We start from the raw sequence: 27,500 nt of genomic DNA on the forward strand, positions 1-27,500 counted from the left end.
AAAATGGTAAAGAAGGTATGTTTACCACAAACCCCGTTTAGACCATTTTTTACACGAGGAGGTTAGGAGTGGTTAGATAATTATTCCAACGAATGTTTGTGCGTTTGCAAATAATACCAAATGTCATTTTTTATATACCATTACAAATTACATTCTTTTTCTTTTCCTAAGGTATACGAAGTAAAAAACATGAAAATTTGTTATAACAAAAATTATCGTAAATTTAGTTCATAAAGATAAAAAATCTATTGTCCGTCTTTGCCTTACAAATGCTCAATTCTATTGATGAATTATCTGGGAAATTTATTCTACTTTGCATAATCTTCCTTTTCTGTTTATTTTTTACAACAAAGGGCTTACGGCTGCGAACCTGTGCCCTTCGCTATTTTTCCCCCCCACGATGCAGAATCACGAGGATATCATTAGCATTTCTTTCCTAATGTTATTCATTATTTTTTTTTATTACGAAAATGGCAGATAAGGTATGTTTAGGGTAAGACCTTTTCCGAGCGTCTTATGCATATATGTTTTTTTTTTCTACAAGTGTCTGTGCATTTGCAAATAATTGCCATTGTCATGTTTTATATATCATTCGAAAGGGCATCTTTTTTCACATAGTATACGATTCATTTAAACACGAACATTTCTACATACAAATTTTATCGTTAGTTAAGAAATGTGAAAATTGAAGATTTTACTAGCAGACATACTTCTCTTAAAAGCCACAGCTTATTTAAGGGGAACAATTAGAAAATTCATAATTTCATTCTTGTTTTTCACCAATTCCCAAAACCTAAACCAAATATAAACACAACCCATCATGCAATGGCTAAGTTATCTCAAGTCTACAGGAGAAAGATGACCATACCTGGAATGATTCGAGTGACTATACACTCTACTTGGGATTGTTGTCTGTAAGACGATTCCCGTAACGCCAACTAAGCCTGACGGCGGTGTGGCTATCTTCTAATGGGAAGTTAAGAAAAACCCATTCTGATGCCGAGCAAGCATTCACTCTGAAAAGAAAATACAGAAAATCTGAGATACTTGAATTACAACCTACATAGGTATTCTAGCAGAAAGGTGATAATAATAGGGCTATATAGGAGAGAGAGAGAGAGAGAGAGAGAGAGAGAGAGAGAGAGAGAGAGAGAGAGAGAGAGAGAGAGAGAGAGAGAGAGAGAGAGGTATATCTGCAGTGAGGAAAAAGGAAGTTTGATGACCCTGACGCTGTCTTCTGTTCCCAGATCTTAAGGTTATCAGCCGCTCATAATAATACATTTTTTATGTAAATGGAAAGAGTAAATTTGTTGCCAGACATCTATTAAAATTCTAATCAAGCTATATTACCCGAAGGAGTAACAAGACATTTGAATGTCTACATAATCTCCTAACATAAACTGCTGACACAAAATGCTGAAGAAGTCTAGTGTTGCACAGGAACGACTACTTCTCCAACAAAGTTTACCTGTGACGTCATCTACATCGTTGTTTCTCATTCAAGTACACAATGTTTGTTAACTCGTTGGTTTTATTCCTAGGAATATCTAATAACGCGTGTATTTCATCATACATGAGTGTCATTAGAGAGAGAGAGATTAGCCTAAGTTATGCAATTAAATTTTTTATATCAAATCTTTATTAATCTGATACATTTTGTTATTACTAGTTTCTTATCGTCCAATGCATGCAATTGCGGTCAGGTAGAACCTATTCCTATCATTAGTTCGATAAAAAAGAAATTAGTCAACGTATGACTTGCATGATATGTTGTGAAACAAACAAACACAATCATGGCTACAAAGTCCAAGGTAGTAACTTTTATTACAGCTAGGTAAACACTATTTCTATTTCAAGAGTTAGTTAATGGCCAGTTAACACAGAGTTAAATCATGGATTAATTCAATAGACTCTCATCAAACAGAAAAAAAAATTATAGTATTTCATCTCCAACTTTAGTATAGTCCTTATTGGGCTATGTTGAAAAAGATATTGGCCACTGGTGCCATACATTTAAATTTCTGTATTGCGTAAACTCTGGGATACTTTCAAAACGAACATCTGTCAAATTCACGGATCACTGGCCGAACAGGACGAAGTTCTTACGCTTAGCTCTATTTTGAAGTTAGTGGATAGGAAAGAATTCCGTTAATAAATACAACACTTTCAACACTTTAATTAGTGATAAGTTGAACGAGTGGTCTCTCAAACTCAAGTCTTTGTCTTGGGTTAATGATGATTAGGTTCATGTATACAAATTTACACATATTACAATTCGCTCTGATGGCATCATTATTGTCATATATATTACTAAAATGTTTTGACGTAAAGTTAAAATAAAATTCATCTGAAAACAGCCTCTGATCAGGTCAAGAAACATAATATGAAAGTGAATGATTTTGAACCCTCTTTTGTTAGGATTAGATAAACAATGTATAGCCTCTCGGTCAGACATTACCGTGTAGCGAGAATTCAAGCAAGATTTGTAAAGCATTGCAAGTGCTACAATTGCGGAAAATGTAGCCACGTAACTGTGGCTAGCATATCTCATTCTTATCAGAGTGTCAAGGCATATGACCAGATTGTAATGCACGTAACTGTGGCTAGCATATCTCATTCTTATCAGAGTGTCAAGGCTGGACAGATTAATAATCATAATAGCAGTAATAAGAAATACTTACTACTGAAATACAATATGTGGTAACCTAAGCAAAAATTTGGAGATCAGTAATCAAAACTAGTTAGTTCCGTACATGAGCCAAGTTACGATAACTATAGTAGATAAATTTTTCCGGAGACACAGAAACAAATAGTCAATATGCTACAAATGTTTCCGAAGGTATAAATCAATTTCCTAATAAGAGTATGCAGACACAGGATTTATTTTTTGTTTTAGTCGGTGACTATTGATATAAAAGTGACGAATTTCATAATGATATTGTATCACTCGCGTGTTGCATAATTTATTTATCCTCATTCATTTCTTTTATTCACCAGAACATTATGGCTAGACCACAGACACAAGCAATAAACAATTTCCTTAGACAAGGAAGTCCATCCCGTAACATAATGGATGCGAGATCGCTATATATATATATATATATATATATATATATATATATATATATATATATATATATATATATATATATATATATATACATAAACGTTCACAATAAAGTATTAAAGTGATAAATTACTTGGCATAGGAAATAAACCACTTGGTATACTAAGGTCTGTTGATGTTAAGTATAAAATATTAAAATTCAATTTCTTTGATAACATCATCATATTGGAAAACGTTACTGTTGGGATATAATTCAATGGCATTAAATAACATAACAATAATTACAACAGAAAGAGTATCGATAGAAGGAAGATCTACAAAATGTGCGAGCTCTTTTAATGAATTAATATTTCAGGGAACAATTAACCACTGTTTGGTCTAAGACATTTATACTTAATTTAGTTAAAGATAATATAAAAAATCATATATTATTCAGTGATGACACTGAACTCCACAATTTTCCGATATGATATATATATATATATATATATATATATATATATATATATATATATATACATATATACATATATATATATATATATATATATATATATATCTATATATATGGAAGAACGTCTAGAGACTGTTTACGAATATACGTACATAGGACAAACAGTATTTCCCCAAGGACATGAGACCGAAATTACAAGGATGAGCATGAGATGGAGAGCTTTTGGTACACAAAATGAGATTATGAAAATTAAAATGCTTCTTTCTCTAAAAATAAAAGTATTTAAATATATGGTCCTACTAGTACGGTATTAACTTATGCATAAGAAACTTGGAGCCTTAGAACGTAAGCTAGTTACGACTCAAGGAGCTATGGAAATAATGATAGGAATAACACTAAGAGACAGAAAATAGCAACATAGATACAAGAGCAAACTTAAAGTAGAGGATACTCTAACAACATGTAAGAAAAAGAAGTGGACATGAACAGGACATTTAATGAGAATGTCAGATAAGAAGAATAACAACGGGTCCCTAGATATTACAAAGAAGCAAGGAAAGGAAGGAAGAGGAGACGACAGATCGACTAAGAAAATTTGTGGGTATAGACTAGCACGGGCATAGAAAGACCAAAAACCGACACGAGGGGAAGAACATGTCTAAAGCCTTTGTCCTGCAGCATACAAGTTACGGATGATCATGATCATGATATATATATATATATATATATATATATATATATATATATATATATATGATGGGTGTCCAACCAAGATAAGAATGTTTGGTTCTGCCGGAAACTATTAGAATCCAGGGATTATCTGCGACTGAAGCAATACAAACTAATAAGATTAATGTTAAAATAAAAGTTCATATTCATTTAAATAATAATTTTACACTCATAAAAGGCAGTTGACTAAAGCCCTGTCCACACGATCGGGCATGCCCGACGGGCAAACAGTGATACCAGACCACGATAGTTAGCAAGAATGAGGGTTAATGACGTCAGAAGTGGGAAAACCACAGACAGGGATCTGGCATCATACAGTGTTGCCAGATCCCTGCCTTTAGTTTAACCGCTTCTGACGTCATCAACCCTCATTTTCACTAACTATTGTGGCCTGGTATCACTGTTTGCCCGTCGGGCATGCTCGATCGTGTGGACAGGGCTTAATGGATAGCGAACTCAATATACAGACTGATTGATGAAATGATGCACATAATAGGTCTATGATTAAGCCTATTAATGATATGCTAGCAAAGTATATTTCCGATATAAACGTTAGAAAAGGCTTTACGAATTAGCTAACATCTAAGAGTATTTCCTACATCAGATGAGAATATTTGGAAAAACATATGCAATTGAACATCAAATAAGATTAAATAAACCAGATGAAAATCCTCGTCCTTTCGTATGAATTACCGATTAAATTTAAGATGTAATCAACGTTGAAGTTGATAAAATGTTAAAAGGAAAAGAAATTAATAATGATTTATCCCGTTCCATGAACCACTACTTTATGTACCGGAAAAAAAGATAAAACAACGAATATGGGTAATTATTGTAAAGTTAATGAAGAAACAATTCCTGGTGGAATTCTGGTTTCATGTACCGTTACATAATTAATGCCAACGTACTTTAAATAATCATATTTACTCCGTGGTTTTCTACAAATTCCTTATATGAAACACAATCAAATATATAAATAGCAATTATTTCTCATTAAGGAAAATTTTAACTTTGGCGCATGCCATTTTTTTTACGCTGTACGCCTATTACATTCACTAAAATAATCAGTACAGTTATTGGTGATATCAGGGTATATAGAATGGTCGACTATACCTTGGGTGATATGTTAGGTGAAATATTGTTTGCTTATAATGATAATTTAACCATCTGCTCAGACTATTAGACCGAACATTTGCGTAACATTGCTCGTGTTAAATAGATTACCTTAATCTAAATTGAAAATGTGGGATTTTTCCCAAGAATGATTTAGACTATTTAGGTTATGTCCCTTCTAGGAGGACAATCCAAATTCAAACGATTGTTTAGTCTTGGATAGTGGTCTGTACCATGGTCTTTCACTGCCTTGGGTTAGAGACCTCTTGCTTGATAGTACACTCGGACACACTATTCTATCTTGTTTCTCTTCCTCTTGTTATTTTGAAGTTTTTATGGTTTATATTTGAAAGAATTATTTTTAATGTTATTATTGTCCTTAAACTTCCCTTGTAGTTTTCCTAATTCCCTTTCCTCACTGGGCTATTTTCCCTGTTGGGAGCCCTCGGGCGTATAGCATCCTGCTTTTCCAATTAGGGTTGTAGCTTAGCCAGTAATAATAATTAAAACAACAACAATAATAATAACAATAATAATAATAATAATAATAATAATAATAATAATAATAATAAAAATAACAACAATAATATTAGCTTGAGGGTTGTTCAAAATAAAGTTAAAGCTATTGCTAACATTCTAGTGCCAACGTCGGGTAAGCATGTTCAAGTTTTTAGGGATGATTTCTATCGCAGAAAGTTTTATATCTTAATTAGGCATACTCTGTTATATAACTACTTTCACTAATTTACTAAGGAAATATTTTTCATTAAATTGCCGTTGAGAACAAGAAAACTTAAAATTCTGATGGAAGGCCTTCTTAAATCACAAATCCTCATATCCCTGAGATTCTGGTACAAAATGCTTCAGATTATGGAAATTGGAAGAATTTGGTTACAGTGGTAAGATCATATGATTCATCTTATAGCATTCGAATAAAAAAAAATTATGTAATCCTGATGAGAAAGAATTAGCAGTAATTTATTGAGAAGAGGTACTATTGTAAATAGTTCATCACTTTAACTGATATTTTTTTTCCAAAATGTTTTCCTGGAGCCGATAACAATAAAAATATAACAGCATTGAACAGCCATTAGAAACAAGGATAAGTAGAATCTCCATGCAAAGGATTCAATAGAAAGAACGCTGTCAACGCTTTCGAAATCCCCCAAAAGAGCAAACTATTCAGATACTTCTTCGAAAGGGGAAGGCCGCTGAAAACTTCTCTAATTAACTCATATTTACGAAAACTAATATAAAATCCCCAGTGATTAGCAAGACAAAGCCTCTTTATCGACGATGAACCGTCAACAAAAGAAACTTTCCTTTCAGGATACAACCCTTGACGTTAATGATATTAGCCCAATCACATTGTCAACCCCCAAAACAACGCGTAATTGAAACAATATTTTTCTTTTCCTGATGTTACGAAGTAGAGATAATTTTCTCTTATTTCTTTCCCTTAGTATGAGAAGGAACAAACGCAAAATACAATAAGGGACATTTGGAAAACAGAAGAGTTCAAAAGACGAGATTACAAAAATGCCCCTAAATAGAACATAATGCAGTCACTAACACATCAGTACAAGCTGTTTTAAGAGAAAAAAATTTACTTATTCATATCCTTCAGCTAAATCTTACAATTATCTTGCTTTGCTACTAGTTACTGTAATAAATTATTCAGGACAACTTTCTTTCATATTGTTACCACTTAATAATAATAATAAGAAACGTTTGAACCCATTCCCAATTCAAACCTCGCATACAGTTCACCGATCTTCCCTGGAATATCTTCGAATTCAAATGTCGTGAGTTTACTAAGAGGTTGTAATTCTCATGAAAGCAATCTGGCATAATTAGCTTACGTTAGCTATTCTAACTTACACCACTGTTTAAAGGTGTATTTAATTTTGAATCTGTTCATGTCTCAACAATAATTTTCTGACTACCATTCCCCATTTTTCGCTTGTTAATTCATTATTTTATTGTTCTTATGCTTTAAGAGTCCATGCATTTTTAGATTTGTTTCATTCATATGACTATGCAACTCATTAAATTATGATGAAAATTATTATAATGAAGATAATAACTAGTTAATTTTAAAAATTTAGTTCTGTTCATATCAAAATATATCGACTAATTTTCTCCAGGCATCTGCATTTTTGACAATTTTACCTATCCTCTGTGGGAAACCATCGAAAAATATTATCTTATAACAAAACTGATTAGCACCTCTCTAATATCAGCATAACCCTATATCAGATATCAAAATACCAGTATCGTGAAAAATTGACACGATACAAAATTAGAAAAAGAATATCATGACATACAGGGTTAGGAATTTATTTATTTCTTACTTCAATCTAACAACGTTTTAACAATCTAATGGCCAATACAAACATAATCATCTCAGGAAAAAACATATATTTTGGCTGAGTAAACTTCAGGACTGTTCACTGGTGATATCCGAGTTCAAGTCTATCAGACCAAAATTATAATAGCTTCCTTGTGACAATTCTCATTTCGAGGCTCCTAAACTAATTTTCTAAATGTTTATCATATATTTATAAGACTATTTTAGTATAATTCAAACATATTTTCCTAGATTAAACAAAATCTATGCCTTCGGTATTCAAAGGGTGTAAATAAAAGAATAGATTCTCTAGATATTTGATACCCCGTTCAAAGACACCGTAACAAATTCCAGACAAAATCTTTTTAAAAACACTTATCAAGGATTTCCACATAGTCTCTATAACGACGTAGCAGCAGTTTCAGAGTGAGTAGTTTTGAAGCTTATAGATTCATTAAAAGTGAGATTTCATGTGAAAACAAAGAATCCTTATCAAAAACCTTCTTCATTAACTCTTTGAGAGCCACTCGACCTATTCTAGTCCGGATATTTCAACTCCTTTCAGCGCCATTGAACGCATTTTACATTTCGTTATTACCACTTTTTTCTTTTATTATTTACATGTATGAATATTTTACAAAGCATTTAAAACTATATATCAATGGAGAGGACATCTATTCACTTACAGCATAAAAAATACTGTAAAGTTCTGTCAGAGTTTTCGTGCTAAGATGATGATGATGATGATGATACAAAAAGAAAAAATTAATAAAAAAAATAAATAAATAAATAATTTCAGAGCAGGGTTGGTACTCAGAGGAATATAACCTTTTCTAAATATAGAGATATAACCTAACAACAATTGTGTTACAGAAGATCATTTTTCATTGCTATATGTAAGCATATTCCTATTTACAATTCATTAACCACTCTAACATCAAAATCCAGAATCTCAATCATGATCTTAAGGAAGGATCAGAAATAAGTCCATCTAGTTTTTTGTATGGTTTGTATTCTTACATAACACGAACTCTCATCAAAAAACCATTCTCACATAGAAATTAATACTAATACTGTGTCTTGATTTTACAAAATACACTCGAACTGCATCTCTCTCTCTCTCTCTCTCTCTCTCTCTCTCTCTCTCTCTCTCTCTCTCTCTCTCTCTCTCTCTCTCTCTCTCTCTCTCTCTCTCACACACACACACATATATATATATATATATATATATATATATATATATATATATATATATATATATATATATATATATATATATATATATATATATATATATATATATATATATTATATATAATACACACATATATATATATATATATATATATATATATATATATATATATATATATATATATATATTATATATATATATACATACATATATATCAGCAACAAACAAGAGATGCAACGGGTTCTAGGTCACTGCAGAACAAAGGCCTCACACATGTCTTCATTCGTGTCAGGGGTTTGGCCAGTTTCCATTACCATGTAAGCCAGTGCAGATTGGAGAGATTGGTGGGAAACTCTTGTCTGATTGCTCACAACAAACCAACCGAGTATGGGTGTCCCTGGCTAGTACAGCTTTGCTGATCATGCTGATATGCAAAACCTTTCACCACGTTAGAGTACCACCACTCAGAAAGGGATACAAACGCATATTTATAGCTACAGCCCTAGTTGGAAAAGCACGATGCTACAAGCCCGGGGGCTCCAACAGGGAAAAATAGCCCAGTGAGGAAAGAAAATCAGGAAATAAACTGTATGAAAAGAAATATTAAAACTACCCGATTAAGGAGACAATTCCACAACTTGGTCATAACAGGAAAAAACTTCTGGAATACGTATAGTATTGAGCCTCATAATGGAAAAGGCCTGACTATTAGAATTATCTGCATACCTAGTAATATGAACAGGATGGTACTGTCCGGGAAGATCTGAAAGTAAAGGATGGTCAAGATTATGAAAAATCTTATGCAACATGCATAAGGAACTAATTGAACGACAGTGCCAGAGATTAACATCTAGATCAAAAATAAGAAATTTAATAGACGGTAACTTCCTCTTCCACAAATTATGATGAGAATCAGTAGCTGATGACCATACAGGAGAACAATACTCGATACAAGGTAGAATAAAAAAATTAAAATACTTCTTCAAAATAGACAGATCACCGAAAATCTTAAAAGACTTTCTCAATAAGACAATTTTTTTCAGGGCAATTGAAGAGGAGACAGATATAATGTATTTTTCACAAGTAAATTTACTGTCGAGAATCTCACCTAAAATCTTAAGTCATATTGAGTTAAAGAAACTATCAATGATGAGATCCGGATGTTGTGGACCAACTGCCCTTGACCTACTTACAATCATAATTTGAGTTTTGTTTGGATTCAACTTCATGCCCCATAATTTGCACCATGCACTAATTTCAGCTAGATCTCTATTAAGGGATTCAGCAATCCCAGATCTACAATCAGATGAAATTGATGCAAGTAGAGTAGTATCATCTACATAAGTAATGAGCTTGCTTTCTGGGGAAAACCACATTTCATGTGTATATAGTACTAAAAGTAATGGACCAAGAACACTATCCTGAGGAACACCAGATATATTCCTAAGCTCACCATAGTGGCCATTAACAACAACTCTTTGCAACCTATTACTTATAAATTCAGTAATGATGCTAGGAAAACATCCACCCACACCCAACTGTTTGAGTTTGAATATAAGGGCCTCGTGATTAACACGGTCAAAGGCAGGACTAAAATCAAAGCCATTCATTCGAAGTTACTGACCACAATCAAGAGATTTATGTACAACATTGAACAATCCCTTTCATTACCAGTTAACCAAAGAAAAAGCAGTAGCATGTACCCTTACATCTGACAAATGGGTGTAATTCTCCGTCCTGGCTCTATGCTTGGAAGCACAGTGGAATGAGGGCTGGCCTATCATAGGCCTGGGATTATACAACCTCACAAAATGAATGCAGGAGATAACTGTGAAGCAATTAGCTGCTACAGGTGTGTCAGCAGCAGGTGTCACCCTGAGTTTGCACACATCTCAACCAATCTTGAGGATATATATCACTGGGTGAATTCCACTCTCTCCAGTGGGAGAAGAGTGATTAATAGAAATTAGACAGGATTTCTTGGAGGCCTAAATTTATGACTGCTATTTTTCCTTGCTAGAGGTAACAGAATCCTAAGTGGAGAAGAAGAATGAGGAAAAGGAGAAATTTGTATAAGAGGAAGGAGAGGAACAGAATTGTTTCTCCTATAAATTGTCACATGTCCCCCCAGACACTAGGTCCAAATGTGTTGAGGTTAGAGCAACCCAAGGTGACAAGAATTCTTATGGGTAAAGAAGCTACTGGAGCTTCTTCAGGAGGAATCCCTATACAGGAGATCACCGACTGTCACTAGTAATGGCATAACACATACACTATACAGCAAGGTACAGGCAGAGGGTCACCTTGGCAGCAGCAGTGATCTCTCAAAAGCACTGACACATGGAGTTCAAGGAAGACCTGGATAGATCCACAAACTTTTCAACTTAAAGTTATAAACAGGTCCATTTTCAGGGAAGTCTCGGGGGGTGAGCCAGAGTATATACAGTACCTAACCGGAGGAAACTACGACTCCTGGGGCTGTCACCCTCTGAGCAGGGATTGAGCTCTTCCTATTTCTCCAAAGAACTGATTGCTGATTAAGCCTGTAAAGTCATTGTAATAGTAAAATAGGTACCAAAAAACTCCTTGCCTACTATTCAGAAGACCACACCTTGCACTTGCCACAGGAAAAGAAGACTGAATAGCCTTGCCCCTAAAATACCCCAAGTACATGGAGATCTATAGATACTTGGGACAAATTTTCCAAACACCTTACCTTTTCCAGGTTACTTCCAAATGTCATTAGTCACATTCCAAAGTGAAAAATTTAAAAAAAAAATCTAATCAATCAAACCAAAATAAAAAGAAAAAGACAGTACAGTAAACAAATATTGGAGAAAAGCAGCGATAAAATACATCCTTTCACAAGGAGACCTAAGTCAAAAGTGACTAGACTCAAGTCAGGCAGGTGGGCGTGACTATCCCTTTCACCCATCTATTGTTACCTATCGGCCTTGTTATTAACTAAACAGCCGTGTCAGCTCACCTATTATAAAGGAAAATGGTTTGTATTTTCTATAACAATGATAGGTCTTTACTGTATAATGGAGTCAACTTTTCTTAGAATCATATTGCGTTGTTTCTTTACATGAGCCACCCTTTAATGAGGAAAAAAATTCTATGAAAGCCTTTCACTATGAAGAAAAAATAGATCTAAGGGAACAAGAAGAACCTGGGCACTACAATAATTGTCCACAACATTACCATCTTCATATCCCTGCGGAGAAGGTTCATGAGAAGAAAATCATATAGAAAAACGCACTGACACATTCACCTCTACGGTATTTGAAATGCAATTTTAGCTTCCTGGATACAAAAACTTTTCTTATCCATTATCTCTTCCATATCACCTGTCTTGCTCTTTCAAGTTCTTACTTTCCACCTTACTCCTGGAACTTCAAAATACCAAAAATATTTTCCCCTTTCCCCGTAACTATCTCAAAAGCTCTTATCAATCTTTCTACCTACCCTGATATTGTATAAATACCTTTACAACCAGCTCTTTGTGTGAATACCAGTCAATTGGTGTGTGGTCTTGCTGTCGACCACAAGTATGTGGCATTAGATACCAATCCTTTGGTCTGACAGGAAGTATCTCCTCCTTGTCTCAAGACACTAGTTATCAGTTTAAAGCCCGAGATTCAGACTGTCTTTTCAGCACAAGCATTCACACTCACTTTTTTATAGGTGCTTACTAGACCGAGATTTGTCTTTTGACTTTTCTTAACATTCACACTTTTCCTGACCCCTCAAGGAGGAAATGCTGCAAACCGAGACAGTTGACTTCCTTTTGCCATGATCTGAGAATCATGTTCAATCAGTATTCCAGTCAAAGGGCAAGCCAGAAGATAGATGACTGGATCATGCTGATAACTCATTAAACTTTTGTATCATAAAAACTAGTGAAGTACTGTTAATCATAGCTCCAGCAGAAACCAGAAATTCCGACTCAACAATAACAATATTTTCTAGGACTTGCCTCGACATTGCAGAACTCGTTCTACACAAAATCCTACACCAGCAATCACTCGAGGGTTGTTGAAAGCATCCCTGGTAAACAGTCACCAATTTTCATAGATAGGAATCATAGTATTATCAGGATGGATGGCTGATTGACAATATCCTCTCAAACCCAACCTCCAGGGATACTGCCATTCACAGATGAAGCCAAGGATAACAGTTGTCACATAAGTCTAGAAGAAGAGGTAGACTGTCTGGCCTTTCCTCTTTTCTTTCTTCCCCTCTCTTAGGGTGAAGAAATCGTTTTCTTATTTGTTGGCCCGGACAGTAGATGCACGCAAGCCTCACAACCGAGTAACTTTTTGTACTGAAGTATTTCCCCCATCCTTCCAAACGAAGGGGAAGATGGATGGAATATAAACATCTCATTTGTCATAATGACCATTCATTCACATAACATATCCATACAGATATGGGTTCTTCCTGACTGCCTACCAGTTCATGGTAGGGACTTATCCTAACACCTACAACATCTTTTTGGTGAAGCTATTTTAATGGCTGTACATCAGCCAGCGCTGATCTCTTCTCCTATAAAGAACAAAAGGTTTTTATATAGTGCAGGATCAAATAGTTCTTTAACATATAAAGCACACTCACTGCGAATTATTAAACCCATCACAGCGCCTCCATTGCTGAAATACATCTGATAATTGATAACAATTATCACCAATAACCACTGCTAATACTGGAGAAAATACTACCTCGGACCAGTCACAATCATTTGATTTCAATGTAGACAATCAGCCTCGTTTACCAAGCTCCATTATTGGTGACTGTCTGCATTTAATTTTAAAGTAAGTAACAGTTACTAAAATTTTTAATCAGTTATCAAATATTCTTATCGATAATGTTAAAATAATACAGGAGTTTATTTCACTGATAAAGAGCATTCTGTCTGTGCTTTGCACACTTAAACACTGTCCCAGGGACAGGGAAGACAATATTTCTTTGGTATTCTATGATGTATTAGAATTCCTGTTCTAGCTTTTATTACAATTACCATTATTAATGCATTATTATTACTAACCAAGCTATATCCCTGGACGGAAAAGCAGAATGCTATAAGCCCAAGAGCTTCTAAAATACTATTTGGTATTGTGCATTATGATGGAAACGGAGCGACTATTAGAATTAACAGCAAACTGTACTGTGCCTAGTACTAAGTATATATTGGTAGAGTTTGAGATCTTAATTTAATGGATGGTCTGAATTATGAAAAATCTTATGAAATATGCATAAAGAACTAACTGAACACTGGTGCCAGAGACTAATATCCAGATCACGAATAACAAAATTAATAAGACAACAAGTTTCCATCCAACAAAGAAAGATGATAGTCAGCAGCTGAAGACTAGACAGGAGAACAATACTCAAAACAAGGTAAAAATGAAAGGAGGGCCTTGGGATCACACAGCACCTCTCTAAAAATAAGTCCATCCTTTATCTGTGCATCAACCAATGACAAGCTGGCAAAGAGCATGCATGGGAGCGACCTTATGGTCACAAACTGGAGAGCAGCAAGCAGAGGACGAGCGTTCAGCAGGCAAACGACAATCAGCAGAGTGACGATTGCGAGCTGGCAAGTAACGATAACAAGATGTTGAGTGACAAGCATGAACCGGCAAGCAACGATCACGAGAGGAGTGGTGATCACGAGCAGGAGATCATCGGTCTCTGGAACTGGAGCGCTGCCTGCCGGAGGGTGAGGACAAAGGTCTGGGTGCGCGAAGACATCAGAAGTTGGCGAGAAACTCCATCGTTAGCGGAATGTCGGCATTGGGAAGAAGAGAGAGTGTGCTAGTCTCGTCGGTGCATAGACCTAGCAGTAGCAAAAGGCTTCTATTTGGAAGACACAGGAGAAAGAACCCCCTGGGCCAACGATGCAGAAGTTCAACCAGAACGTCCTTGGAAGGAGGCCCTGCAACACCTAGTGACAGCCAAACCTGCCAAACATCAGAAAGGGAGAAGCACTCACCCATGGGAGGGGGAAAAGTTTCTTCTGTAGGGGAAGCATCAACGTCTCCGGAACCCCGAAGTTACCCTGGTAACTTGACTGCCCCTCGGAAGTAGGGATTATTTCCCGGGATCCTGAGATTTTGTTGCTTTTTTGTCCAGGAAAATTCCAGGGATTTTATTTTTGTTTCCAAGAAATCTCGGCATCTTTTAAAATACTGTATGTGCAAACGAAAAAAATTATACATCTTCAATAATTATCAGCTATTGCCGTATAAGTGTATCTATTACCTAACACTGTTTTAAATGATTTAGAAGCATTGCCAGCAAAATGTTTTTTGGTCTGCAGCGAAACAACTTCTTATTCATCTTTATGATGAAAATAGTGATGAAATGTTTGCTTTACCCAAATCCGAAGAAGGGAGTCTCAATCAGTCGACCCAGATCATAGCCGATAGAGGGAGCAATAGAAAAAAACAAGAATGCATCCATAAAACAGCCCAAACAGGTCAGGTGATTAGCAGGACCATAACTTGAAAATTTGAAATTTTTGAAGCAACTGGAGCTGTATTAGAATCTATACCACCCACATATGTAAAAGCAGAAAGAGGTTTTTCAGCTGTAGGACTGTTTATCACGAGACTTAGAACTCGTCTAAGGGATAAAAGTGTTAATTATATGTTTTCTACATTCATAATTCAAATCAAAATCATTTTTACTTTGTAGTAACAGCTAGAAGCCAAATTTACAATTTTCCTACTTTAGCTATATATTTTATCAAAAGAGCAATATATGAATATATAGTTTTCTTGTTCTTTTTTTATATACTGTATATAACTTCCATAGAAGAAGGTTTCATGTGACTTTACCCTTTTCGGAATCATTTTGATTTAAGACTTTTGTTATTTGTGATGACATTACTCCTTTTTTTTCTTACCAGGTATACCAGTATATTAAAAAAGCATGTGATCTTATGGTGATTACAGTCCTTTATTATTAAAGAATACAGTATGCTTATCTGTAATGAACATTGACAATTTTTCTTTCCCCATGTTTATATGATAAAAGCATGTTATTGTATAAGATATTCTTATACAATTAGCAAAGATGTGCCACTGTCTTGAGTTATAACTGCATAAAATTATGTTTCATCAAACTTAATTTTCTGCTTGTTAATTTTATTGAACGCTCCTTTTTCTGCAATATATATTGCGGATATGACTTTGCTAATGTTTTAAAAATACTGTAGTCAAATAATCACGTTATGAGTCTTTTACAACATTTCATTCCTTAAATATAAAAAGAGTTTATTTAAAAGAATCTATGGATTTCCCGGGATTTTCCCAGGATCCCGGGAAAACACTAACCTTTTCCCTAATTCCCGAGATTGGGAAAACTGTCTCAAATGACAATCCCTACTGGGAAGAGGTCGAGCGATCAGGAGCCTCGGGAAGGGACCGGGAGGTCTAAAAAGATGTCGAAGATTTCTTTGCCCTGAGTAAGACCCCGAAAGCGAAGAATCCCTCCTGGACCTCCTCTTCTGCTGACGTCCAAATCTCTCACAGTGGGAGGCAGACCACTCCCTAAACTCTTCACAAGAGTTAGCCTGATCGCAGCGGCGTCCCATGCAGGTCGGACACAACAAATGGAGGTCGGTCTCGGCTGAGGATATGAAGGTACCGCAAGAACGGCCCTCAGGCCCTGGACGAGGACACAAAAGGAGGAACATGAAGACCTGAAAAGGAAAAGAATCTGAAAAAAACAATGGCCAAGTCTTTTGAGGGAGCATAGAGTGGACACGTCCGTTCTCTTCAAATCCAAAAGAAAAGTGGTTCGACTACACTTGTGTGTAAGTTAGAGGGGTAGCTGGCAACTACCACTATCTCTCACTAACCCCCCCTCCCCCTAACTAGCATGTTGGGTAGTTTCCACTTCGCTTAAAGTCTTAATGGGTAGTCTTCCAGCTTTGCTGAAACATAATCCCTAATAAATAGCGTAAGGTTTGTAGTGTCGGAATAAATTATTTATTGAACACCCATAACAGCAGCCATTCCTGACATGTGCTCGGGGATTTATTGCTGAGGATGATTCCCATTGTTGCTTATAAGCTTTGAGATGGTGTTCATAGCAACTTTTACATCCTCGCCTCTCAGTACTTAGGATCCAAGAACCAAGAAGAGAGGTTAATAATTCACTTGCTTTATTGTGGTATCTCCATTAAAAGAATGCAGATACATGCTGCAGCTGTCACAGTTTGTGGATGGCAGGAGACAGACAACAACTCCCAGAATGTTCAACACAGTAGAATGAGAGAGTAGTGTTTCTCAATACATTACAGCAACTTTCTTTTTCGTTCTGCCCGTGCTTACAAAAAGGTGTTGTACTGTAGGATGACACTATCGGGTACGCTTCAAGTAGAAACGGACAGCCCTTACAGGACAGAGTAACAGATCATCCAGATTATCAGTTGCCTCTTAAGTGACGAAATGGAGAAGGAATCAAAACGACAATCATTACCTGTATCATTTTGTGTTTTCGCGACGAAGTTAGGTAAAAATGAGAACAACAGTTGGCTCCACTTCCTGGAGTGTGATACCAAGAACGAAAGGCAATGAACATCAATCACTCATTTAGAAAATGCAAAAACTAACAGGAAGACCGTCTTAATGATAATATTCCTGTTAGAGGGTTTCTTAACTGTCCTTAAGGTGGAATCTTGAGGCGGGCAAGACTGTTCGATGTTCAGAGTCAAAGCCAACAATTCCCACAAAGAGGAGAGATCGACTCCCATTAGCCAAAAACATGGCTTAAGATTGAGCAATAGCCTTTCACCGTGGTGACTGACAGAATTTTCTCCTCCCATAGGTAAACTAAAAGTCTACTATAATTGAAATAGGGGCCTTGAGCAGAGCAGTATTCCATCAACTGCACCAACCACAGAAGAGTGACCACATTGCTTGGTAGACTGTTGTGAAGGACTTAGAGAAATATTCTCAAAGTTATTTCGCAGTCAATCTTGAAAATCTTTTCTCTCTGAGGAAATGCTGGATAGACTCCAGCCATGAAGAGATAGCACAGTTATTGCCCTATGGTACCTCTTGATTGTGACTGGTCTTTGAATCCTTTAGTGGTGAAGAAACTCCTGACTTTGTGGGCCAATCATGAAGTTCTCTTGGCACTTCTACAAGCATGCCGAGAAGGTCCAGGTACCAATCTGCATGAGGCAACTTGGGGTGACTAACCTTAAACGAAGGTCCTAAGATAACCCTATCTTGTTGAGGAGCCGTCTTACCACACAAAATGGAGGAACGCATAAACGTCCATTGTTCTGACACTAAATACAAACCCTTCCACTATTTGCAGGAATTATCTTTCGGCGAAGCTGGAAGACTAGCCATAAAACATGTTAGGGAGGCATACCTAACGGCTCGCTAGTTAGCAAGGGGGTAGCAGGGGTAGCCCGCTACCCCTCTCACTCACACACCAGTTTTGCCTTCCCAACAGACTTTGCCATTTCAACTTATTCTTTCCTTTGCTTTCTCTTTTCAGGTGTACTTGTGTCTTCTTTCTGCCATCCATCTTCCGGGCTTGTCCAGGACCTGAAGGGCGCTCCTGCGGGACTTTCATGTTTTTCGCCGAGAATGACCACCATTCGTTGTGCCCAGCCTGCCAAGGACAACGTTGTGACCAGGATAACACCTAAAATAAATGCTGGGAGTGGTCTTCCTCACAGTAGGAGAGATTTTCGAGACGACGCAAAAAGTCCAAGAGAGATTCTTCGCCATCGAGGTCTTCTTCAAAGTTGAAGAAACCTCGGACATCTTCCTTGACTACCCGATCTCTTCCCAAAGCTCCTGCTTAATCGATCTCTTCCGAGCATCGGTCAAGTAGGAGTGTTGACCAGCTAACACCAGGCCAGACATGAAGATCTAGTGACGGTGTTGCTTCCCCTAGAGAAGCAACTCCACCCCTTCCCACTGGGGGATCCTTCACATACTCTCGACTTTCTACTGGTTTGGTTGTCGCTGGGGGGTTGCAAGCACACCTTCGAAAGACGTCCTGGGGCTGAGAGGAAAAAAAATCTGGTCTCCTCAGAGGTAGAAGTTCCTATACCGGGGAGTGCTGTTGTTGACGCCCTTGCCATTTGCAAAGTTCTGCTCTTGCCCTCTCCTGCTCCTGCTGCCGATGGCAAAGTCTGCGTACTTTCCTCTTCTGATGAGGGGATTAAACAAAGGAGTAGGCTTGTTCCTGCTAGACATCGACCCGTTTCCTCGTCTTCCAGTCCTCCGCAGTGTGACTCCCAATGCCGAGGATCGTCATCGACGAGTCCAGTGCGCCCACTCACAATCCCAGCACTGACCTGCTGCTGAAGATAGGAGCCCTCACCACCACAGGGTATCCACCTTGTCAAAGGATCATAGTCCCCTTCGACATTCCAGACGTTCGCCCTCAACCTCCATCAGGAAACGACGCTACAACTCCCAGGAACGACAATCATCTCACATTCCTGCTCGTGATCGCTACTCCCCACCTCGCTGTTGTCACTCGCCAGCTCGTGATCGTCACTAGCCAGCACATAATCATGCCTCTCCTGTTCGCTGCTCGCCAGCTCATGATCGTCACTTGCCTCCTGGCCGTTCGCCAACTCGTGATCGTCACCAGCGCACTCTTCGCCTGCTCGTTATCATCACTCTTCACCCCTTGATCTTCACTCCCCAACACGCTATTTGCCAGATCGTGATCATTACTCGCAGCGCAGCGTTCACCACCTCGTAATCGTCACTCACCAGCTCGTGATCGTCACTCGCCAGCTTGTGATCACCACTCGCCAGCTCGTCATACACTCAGTCACGATCGTCACGTGCCCGCATGTGATCTTCTCTCCCCATCGCGGCATCATATTCCAGCGAGATATCATCACCCCACGCATAATCGCTTGCCACGCCACGAGCTTCGCAGATCATCAGCGACCCTTCCAGCTCCTGCGCACGCACGCTCACCTAAACCAAGGGCTGCCCTTCCTGTGCCCACGCATCATCATGTCTTGACAGCGAGAATCAGGCTCCCGATTCCCTTTCCTTCTGGCCTCAAGGAACCTCTAAGGAAGTATGGCCCTATTACTTCATTTTCTTCATCTCGCCCTTTCTGAATAGATCAAGAGGACATGCCTGTGGCAATTCACCAGGATGAGAGACCTGCTTCTCCTCGCTTTCAGGTACCTAGAACATGATCCCCATCTGTTAGAATTCCAAAGGCAATCCCAGAGCTTTCTGCGGTAGGGAAACCTCCATCATGGTTGAACACCTTGGTGAAGGCAATGAAGCAGGCTGTCGCGGGGAGAGCAACTCCACCGAAGCAGCCGGCAGTAGCATCCACTCCAAGGATACATTTGGAAAGTCGGTCTCCTCCTCCTCAATCTGACCCTAAGCAGAGGCTTACCTCTTCCAAGGCCCAAACCCTCAGATGTTTGTCTCGCTAATCAGGACGGTGCGTGAAGCTGCAGGAATTGGTGCTCACATTCAGCAGGACTTCTCGCAACTTCAAGTGACTCCGGTCCTTACGACTAACCAAAGGAGAAGACTGAAGAAATCGACCCCCCACTGAGTGATATTCTCCACCCCCGTAAAAGCTGGGGCTCATGATATCTGTGGGAGATTTCTCTCGTACCCAGTTTCCATCCATCTCAAATTGAGGTGGTCCCTCCAAAGCTTCGTTCTGTCTCCAGACCACCGGAAGAGCCTGCAGGAGCACCCTCTGCATGAAAAGGTCAGACCTCTTCGGGACGGCAGGAACCCTCCAGACCATCACTGATGGTGGAATTCCTTCCGCCTCGAAGAGAATTAAGGACGCCATGACGGTGCCAAAGAACACCAAGGCTAGAGCGGCTCTTCAGCAAGAGAGAGCCTGTGGGACCTCCCAAGCAACAGCAGGGATGTCAGCAAGCAACATCCTCCCCGGGCCTAGCCTTAAACGTTGACGATCTCGACCCCCCAAGGGCTCCTATGGATGATGGCTAACTCCCAAGGACCACTAGTCTGAAGTACTGTATTCTGAAGTGGAGCAGAGGGAGTCGGAATATGCTTCCTGGGGAGTTCTAGTCTGTATGATGGCCATCAATGGGTTAGCTGACCCTACGACGCCCCATCAAGAGGACAAAGACAAAGTCCTTGACCATGTCTATAGAACCCAATGACCTCCAAAGGCCAGTGCTGCTTTACAGTGGTCGAAGAGGTTAATGACTGCCAGGAAGAAGGTATTCCCACAGATTGCTGGCTCTTTCGGTTTTCTCGGCACGGGCTCATCCTAGAAACTCCTCCCTCCACCATTCGTGCAACACAGGGAATATTACAAGGACTCGGACGAGCCTTTTACGAGAGACTTTTTGGGTTCTCAGCCCCCTATTCAGCGTCTGATATCCTTACATGGAGAAGGTTGCGAAGTAAGCCCCGCAGGCTACCTTGTGGTTGGACCATGGAGTTCCTCGCCCACCAGGTGGTTAACCTGTGGGCAAACATGATACTCAGGTGTTGGGATTCGATGATCGAAGGTTCCATCGACAAGTCCCTCAGGCAGAGGTCTTGAGACTCAGGAACTCCACGTTGGACGGCTCTTCCCTGTTCAAACTGGAAGAAGTTGAGCGGATGGCTGAACACTGGAGGAAATGCAATCAGGACTCCCTTCTCCATAGGACCTTAACATCTCAGTACTATGGTAAGGCCCCACCACCAAAGAAAAAACAGCTGCAGACCACCAGATCTTAGACTAGTAGGACAGTAAGGTCCTCCAAAAAGGTGTCCAAGAAGCCCTTTCCAGCAAAAGATAAAAAGGGGTCCAAGTCCTCCCACTTGCCCACCAGTGGAGGGATGCCTGCCACGCTGCTGGCAGAGGTGGCTGCAGCACAGGGCAGAACCCTCGACAATCTTCCTGATTCGTTCAGGCTATCGCCTCCTGTTCATTCAATCACTCCCTCCACTGACTTGGGATCCAGTTCCATCAAGCTCCTATGCAAAGGGATCCACAAAGGAGCTGGCCCTTCGGGATGAAGTCTATTATTATTATTATTATTATCATTATCATTATTATTCAACAGTTTCCAGGATTCTTCAGAGGCAACAAGTTAGGATAAGCCCTTTCTGTGATGTAAAATTTCTGTAGTTTCATAACGGCTGGAGGCAATCACTTGGACGATATAGCAGCTTTAAGTGCTTACACTTGTAGAATCTACCAAATTGTATACGCAGCCTGTTGAGATCACAGCAATTCCATGTGGTGCCAAGGGCTATGAGGCTCCAGAAAAAAAAGCATCATTCAACATCTTTCTTCCAGCATCTGGAGCTCTAGGAGCATCACCCAAGTTATCAAGCTTTCCTATGACCCCCAGCACTCTCAGAAAAGGTAATTCCTCTCCTGGTTCTGGAGCTGAAAATTAAAATGAATGAATTCCCAATGGATCAGACGAATCATGCTCTTGATGATCAATGAGAACAGTGGAGAAGTTTTCTGAAGACACTACTCGAGTGCACTTATTAGAGGATTGAGCAGCAGTGTCTTCTGACTTCACTAGGGGTCGACAGTTTTTACATCGTTCCGGCACGTCTTTCCTCTCTCTACGGAACAGGAACGGGAGGAGATTGCAACATGGGGTAGAATCATTCTGTAGCATGAAGTCATCATGGCAAAACGGATCTGGATAATAGGATATGGACCTAAGGAAAGGTTTCACCTCTTCCCAAACGGAGGTGTCGTCTTCAATAGGAATAGGTTAATATTCCCACTTTACACTAGCACTATGCGGACCTGGAGTACTAGTCTGACGCCTCTCATAAGGGCATGCATATATGTCGTCTTCTGACTGAACTAGTAAAATATGAGGATTATTTGGCCTAACAGTAATGGGTGCCGAATTCTCTGAGGTTGAGGGGCCACCCTCGGAAACAGAAGGAAGGGCATAGGTCATTGACTGTCAAGAGTGCTGTTTCAGGGCTACGATTTCCAAGTCAGGAGGAATACCACATCCACAGGCCACCTGTTGCACGATCAGAGCAGTAGGGTCTATTCCTGAACAAGCAACACATCCTCGCCCTTCACAATAAAAACAGGAAGAAAAGAAGTGTATTGTACTGACAGAACGATGGACGTGAAACTTGTAGGCACAATAATATTCTTGAACGCGAACTGCGAGGGAAAGCAGCGCACTCCACGGAACTGCGGATCAGCAGGCGCGCTTCTCGCACTCTGGAACTGTGGAATAGTGGACACACATTGTGCTCCTTTACCTTGAAGGATGGTTGATGTGACAACCATCTCCCAACATCATGCAGCTGTCACATGGTCTTGGTAGGTGCATCATTATGCTGATCTCATCGATTCCCATTACCTTTACTCTAAGCCTTCATAAAATCCTTTTGGTTGATCATGTAAAGCATGCAAGGATCTTGAAACATAAGGGGAATCGTAGGCCTTCCCGCCAAAGTCGACGAACGTAATGGTGAGGTGGGCACTCAGGCAAGGCCATTGTGATAGTACTGTACTGGCAATTCACAAGGCAAATAACCAGAAAACTCGCTGATCGACACTTGATCAGATTCGAAAATCTCATTGTAAAAACCAAGTCACGAGCGGTGAATGCAATGCCACAACATGGCGGCTCTCAGATGACGAGCAACGAGTTGTCTCAGCTGGTGAACGGTGAAAGCATGCTCAATGACTGGGCATAAAGAGGCAGCAGAAGGATCAAACTCAAGCGTAGGATCTCCTGCTTCGCTATAGAAGACAGAAGAATCCCTGTAGGCAGGAAAATTCTGGTAGAACACTTGGTTAACATCCTTCTTTGTCTTGTCCTGTGAAAGGCTCGAGAACAAAGAAGCAGGAAGGTGAGTTTCAGATTTCAGAAAAGGATATTTAGATGGTTTATTCACTTTTGTAGCTGAACCTGTCTAGATTTCTTTTTCTCTCTACATCAAAATTCCTCCCACTGGAGTGACAACTACTCCCAACAAACAACACAAGGAGACTTCAATGTGTGGCAATGTCCTCTACACGCCTAACACAAAGAATGATGATCGATGTCTAATTTAGTTCATAAACATTTCACAATGACAACCATCAACACCATAACAATTCATCATAACACAAACTTGCTTTGCACTTATACAGTACTAAAATGATAGAAAAACTGTTAACACAAATGAAAAAACTTCAAAGGTCAGATGCACAACATACATTCAAACAGGATAACAGCCGGTGTTACAATGAGGTACCCAGTGCAAGCAACAGCCTATCCACCTGACGTTCCTGGGATGGGGGAGGCTGCCAGATTCCCAATAATTCTTCATAGGCTGTCTCAAGCTCAAATTTGAGTTAATCCATTTTAAATGACAAAGGTTTGTTTCGTATAAGAACAAACTGGGGTTATTAGGTGGGGGAAAATAAGATTTGTCATAACCTACCCTAACCTAACTTAACAGGCTGCGGGTCCTCGTCCCTACATATTGGGAAGGTGGTGGCCTACACCCTTACACAACCCCTCTCCTCCCTAACATGACCTACGATAACTACAGACCAGGCAATATTAAAAAAAAAAAATGCTATGAATTAGCATAAATAAAACAATGTGATTCCCACTAAACTTAACCACATGTCAAAAACTTCCATTTTGGTGATTAAACACAGTACAGGTATTTAGTAAATGGAGGGTATTATAATTACTGTATCATAAAGGTTCAAAGGCTGCTCATGAATGGCAGAGGCAAGGGACAGTGACGTTGCCCTATCAAGCAGGACAATGTCCTAGAGACTGACCATATATACAGAATATATGATCAGGGCCCAAACCCCTCTCCACCCAAGGAGAGCCAGGCAATGGCTGCTGATGACTCAGCAGATAGACCTATAAGCTCCCCCAAACCCCTCATCCTTAGCTCACAAAGATGGTGAGGTTGCAGCGACCAAATGAACTAATGGGTTTGAGCGGGACTCAAACCCAAGTCTGGCATTCACCAGTTAGGGACGTTACCACATCGGCCACAACAATTACTAAATTACTGAAATAGCCTAAACTTCCATCTGGGACATCCTCTTCACATGGCAGAGATCCACTAACTGAAGAGCATGTCAAAGAAAATGGCTTAAGTGTGGAAACATCCACGAAATTCAGCACAAAAATTTTGGAAACTTTCATTGATTCCAAACGTTACATAACAACTACGTCAGAGAAAAGAATGGAGAATATCCTAAAAGGGTTAACAACAGCACATGCGCAAAAATCACCATTATATTCCCAGTTGTCAAAAATGCACTTAGAAAATGCCATGGCTGCTCGTATTTTTGTCAATTGATATACTGTATAAACTATTAATCACTGTCCCATCTAATGGTACGTATTTATAAACAAAAACCATCAAAATGGGCAGCACGCGTCCAATCGTTAAAACAAATTCCTATTTGGTGTGAAATTGAGCTATTTTGTGGTCATCCCTTTTAATCTTCTTTCTACAATCAACCTCAAAATCTCAATTTCATAAAGGAGAGTTGCATCAACAATACCGTCACATATTACCACAATTATAATGCACACATCCTCCTATATTTGCTGCTTCCATTATTCTCTGACTCACCAATTTTCCTGTCTTACCAATCTCCCATTATATGAGCCCCAAAAGCTTAAACAAATCAGAAACTTAATTTCAAAATTATATATTACATCATATGCCACCTCAAGTTCAGTCCAATTTAGCCAAAAGCGTTGAAGGCCCCTTAATCCATTTAAACTATTACAACTACTGTAACATGAAAATAGAAAGTAACTTTGCCTTTGTTATCTTACGTAAATATCACATAAAAATAAACTGTTTAAAGAAAAAAAAAGAAAACATTGGAAACTATTAGAACACCCTATCCAAAATCAAATATTAACATTAACTGATTCTTATTAAATCATCAATATTTTTTCTATGCTTGGAAAAAACTCAACTGCCTTGACTTCTTTTTTATAGCTAGTAAGAAAATTCTACACCTTTAACTTGACCAATTCTTTATAATTTGGGTGAACACAAATTCAGAATTAAATTTTAATAGGCACAAAATTTCAGCCAATCAATGACTCAACAAAAAAAATTAACTAAGACACCCACTAGAGAGCATGCCTTCGCCACGCCAAGTAGTCTTATTATGCTAAACACCGCGCATTTGTACTTGATTGTATTGTCTTCAAAATCTAATGGCTTTGTTCTTGGGTCAAACCTAACATCCACAAAGTTTCGTTGAAATAGGTTCAGTAGTTTCTCCATGTTGTTGTTCTCAAACAAAATTTAAACTAACAAAATATTTGCCATTTATTCAACATTGCGATTAATTTTTAAAGTACTCCTGCGTACTTGTACTTAGATGTAATTTATCCAAAGTTACAGATTCACCCTTGGGTCATACCAAATAAGACTACTAAGTTTGGTCAAAATCGGTACTGTAGGTTTTGTGTGAAGTTGCTCGCAAACAAATAAATAAACGACGACAGGGGTGAATACAGTACACACCCTTCGCAAAATCTTTGATTTTGGAGAAGGCAATGAATATAATGACCGTATCAAAAGCCCGACGCAACAGTAACAGGTTTCAATTGGGGTCCTTCCTTCTTTGGTAGGTTATAGTCAAGTCTCTTCCCCTATTGATTCACCATCATTTGCGTACCGTCAAGTCACCACCCCATAGCACACACTACAGGTATGATGGGGCAAGTTGTGAAAATCTGCTATGACTAAAAGATCTCAAGGGTATCCAATGCAATTCAAGAACCCCTCTTTGCTAACCAAACTGTTGACTATATAATAACGACCGATTCATTTTCCTTTCTTATACATAATTAGATAAAAATATGTCAACTTACAATATTATTTGTATACCTCTCGCCTTAGACCATCATGCCACCAAAACATTTTCTTCACCAATTTTGCTATATTTGAATACTGTTCCTACTGATAGTCTGGTTCACACAAAACAGCATACTGTTATTGATGATCGCTGGGCGTTTAAGTAGGCTAAGTAATTGATAACAACAATGTTGGACACTTTAGTACAAAAATACTACAGTATATCATAAGGTGAGTGAAATAAAAAAATGTGTTAGTGGCACGCTGATCCTCAACAAAGAGCATACAATAGCATATAAAGTTGACATTACCTTTTTATCGATTCAATTATTTATGAAACGCAAAGTCAAATAAATTTTGTCTTTACACTCTAGTGAGTCTGAGTTCATAAAGTGCATAATATAACCATAGCACATCCTCACTTGAATCTCAAACTCATTCAGCCCCTTTAATGTGCTATGGGGCGGTAACCCAGTGGGAATGGTGGTAACCTATAACCTTTTAGGTAAATGTAAGGTTAAGGTTAAGAATATGTTATTAAGAGGACATAGCCGGACAAAGTTGATTTTAATCTGAAGATGACACTTAAATTGAAGGTGCCAAAGTAAGCATTAAGAGCCTTAAGAATAAATGAAATGGTCAGCACTGAACTCCAAATACTAGCCAATAAGACTTGATACAAGAATCATCAAAAGTATTAAATGGATTATCACCATCAGTTCTTTAGAAATGAAACTGGAATAAAATTATTAAAA

At 38.7% G+C, this 27,500-nt stretch overlaps 1 protein-coding gene across 2 annotated transcripts in view; it reads right to left on the reverse strand.

Moving 5' to 3' along the window:
• LOC137631761 (DNA-binding protein RFX2-like) overlaps nt 1–27,500 on the reverse strand; it is a 375,379-nt gene that overhangs the window by 346,857 nt on the left and 1,022 nt on the right. The window contains exon 2 of one of the 2 annotated variants that reach the window (XM_068363700.1): nt 869–1,016. The exons of the other annotated variant lie outside the window; for it this stretch is intronic. The gene's annotated coding sequence lies outside the window, so the exon portion shown is untranslated. The remainder of the gene's footprint in view (nt 1–868; nt 1,017–27,500) is intronic. 2 annotated transcript variants of the gene reach the window in all.

The sequence above is a fragment of the Palaemon carinicauda genome, chromosome 40, assembly GCF_036898095.1.
Source record: "Palaemon carinicauda isolate YSFRI2023 chromosome 40, ASM3689809v2, whole genome shotgun sequence".
Taxonomy (NCBI): Eukaryota; Metazoa; Arthropoda; class Malacostraca; order Decapoda; family Palaemonidae; genus Palaemon; species Palaemon carinicauda.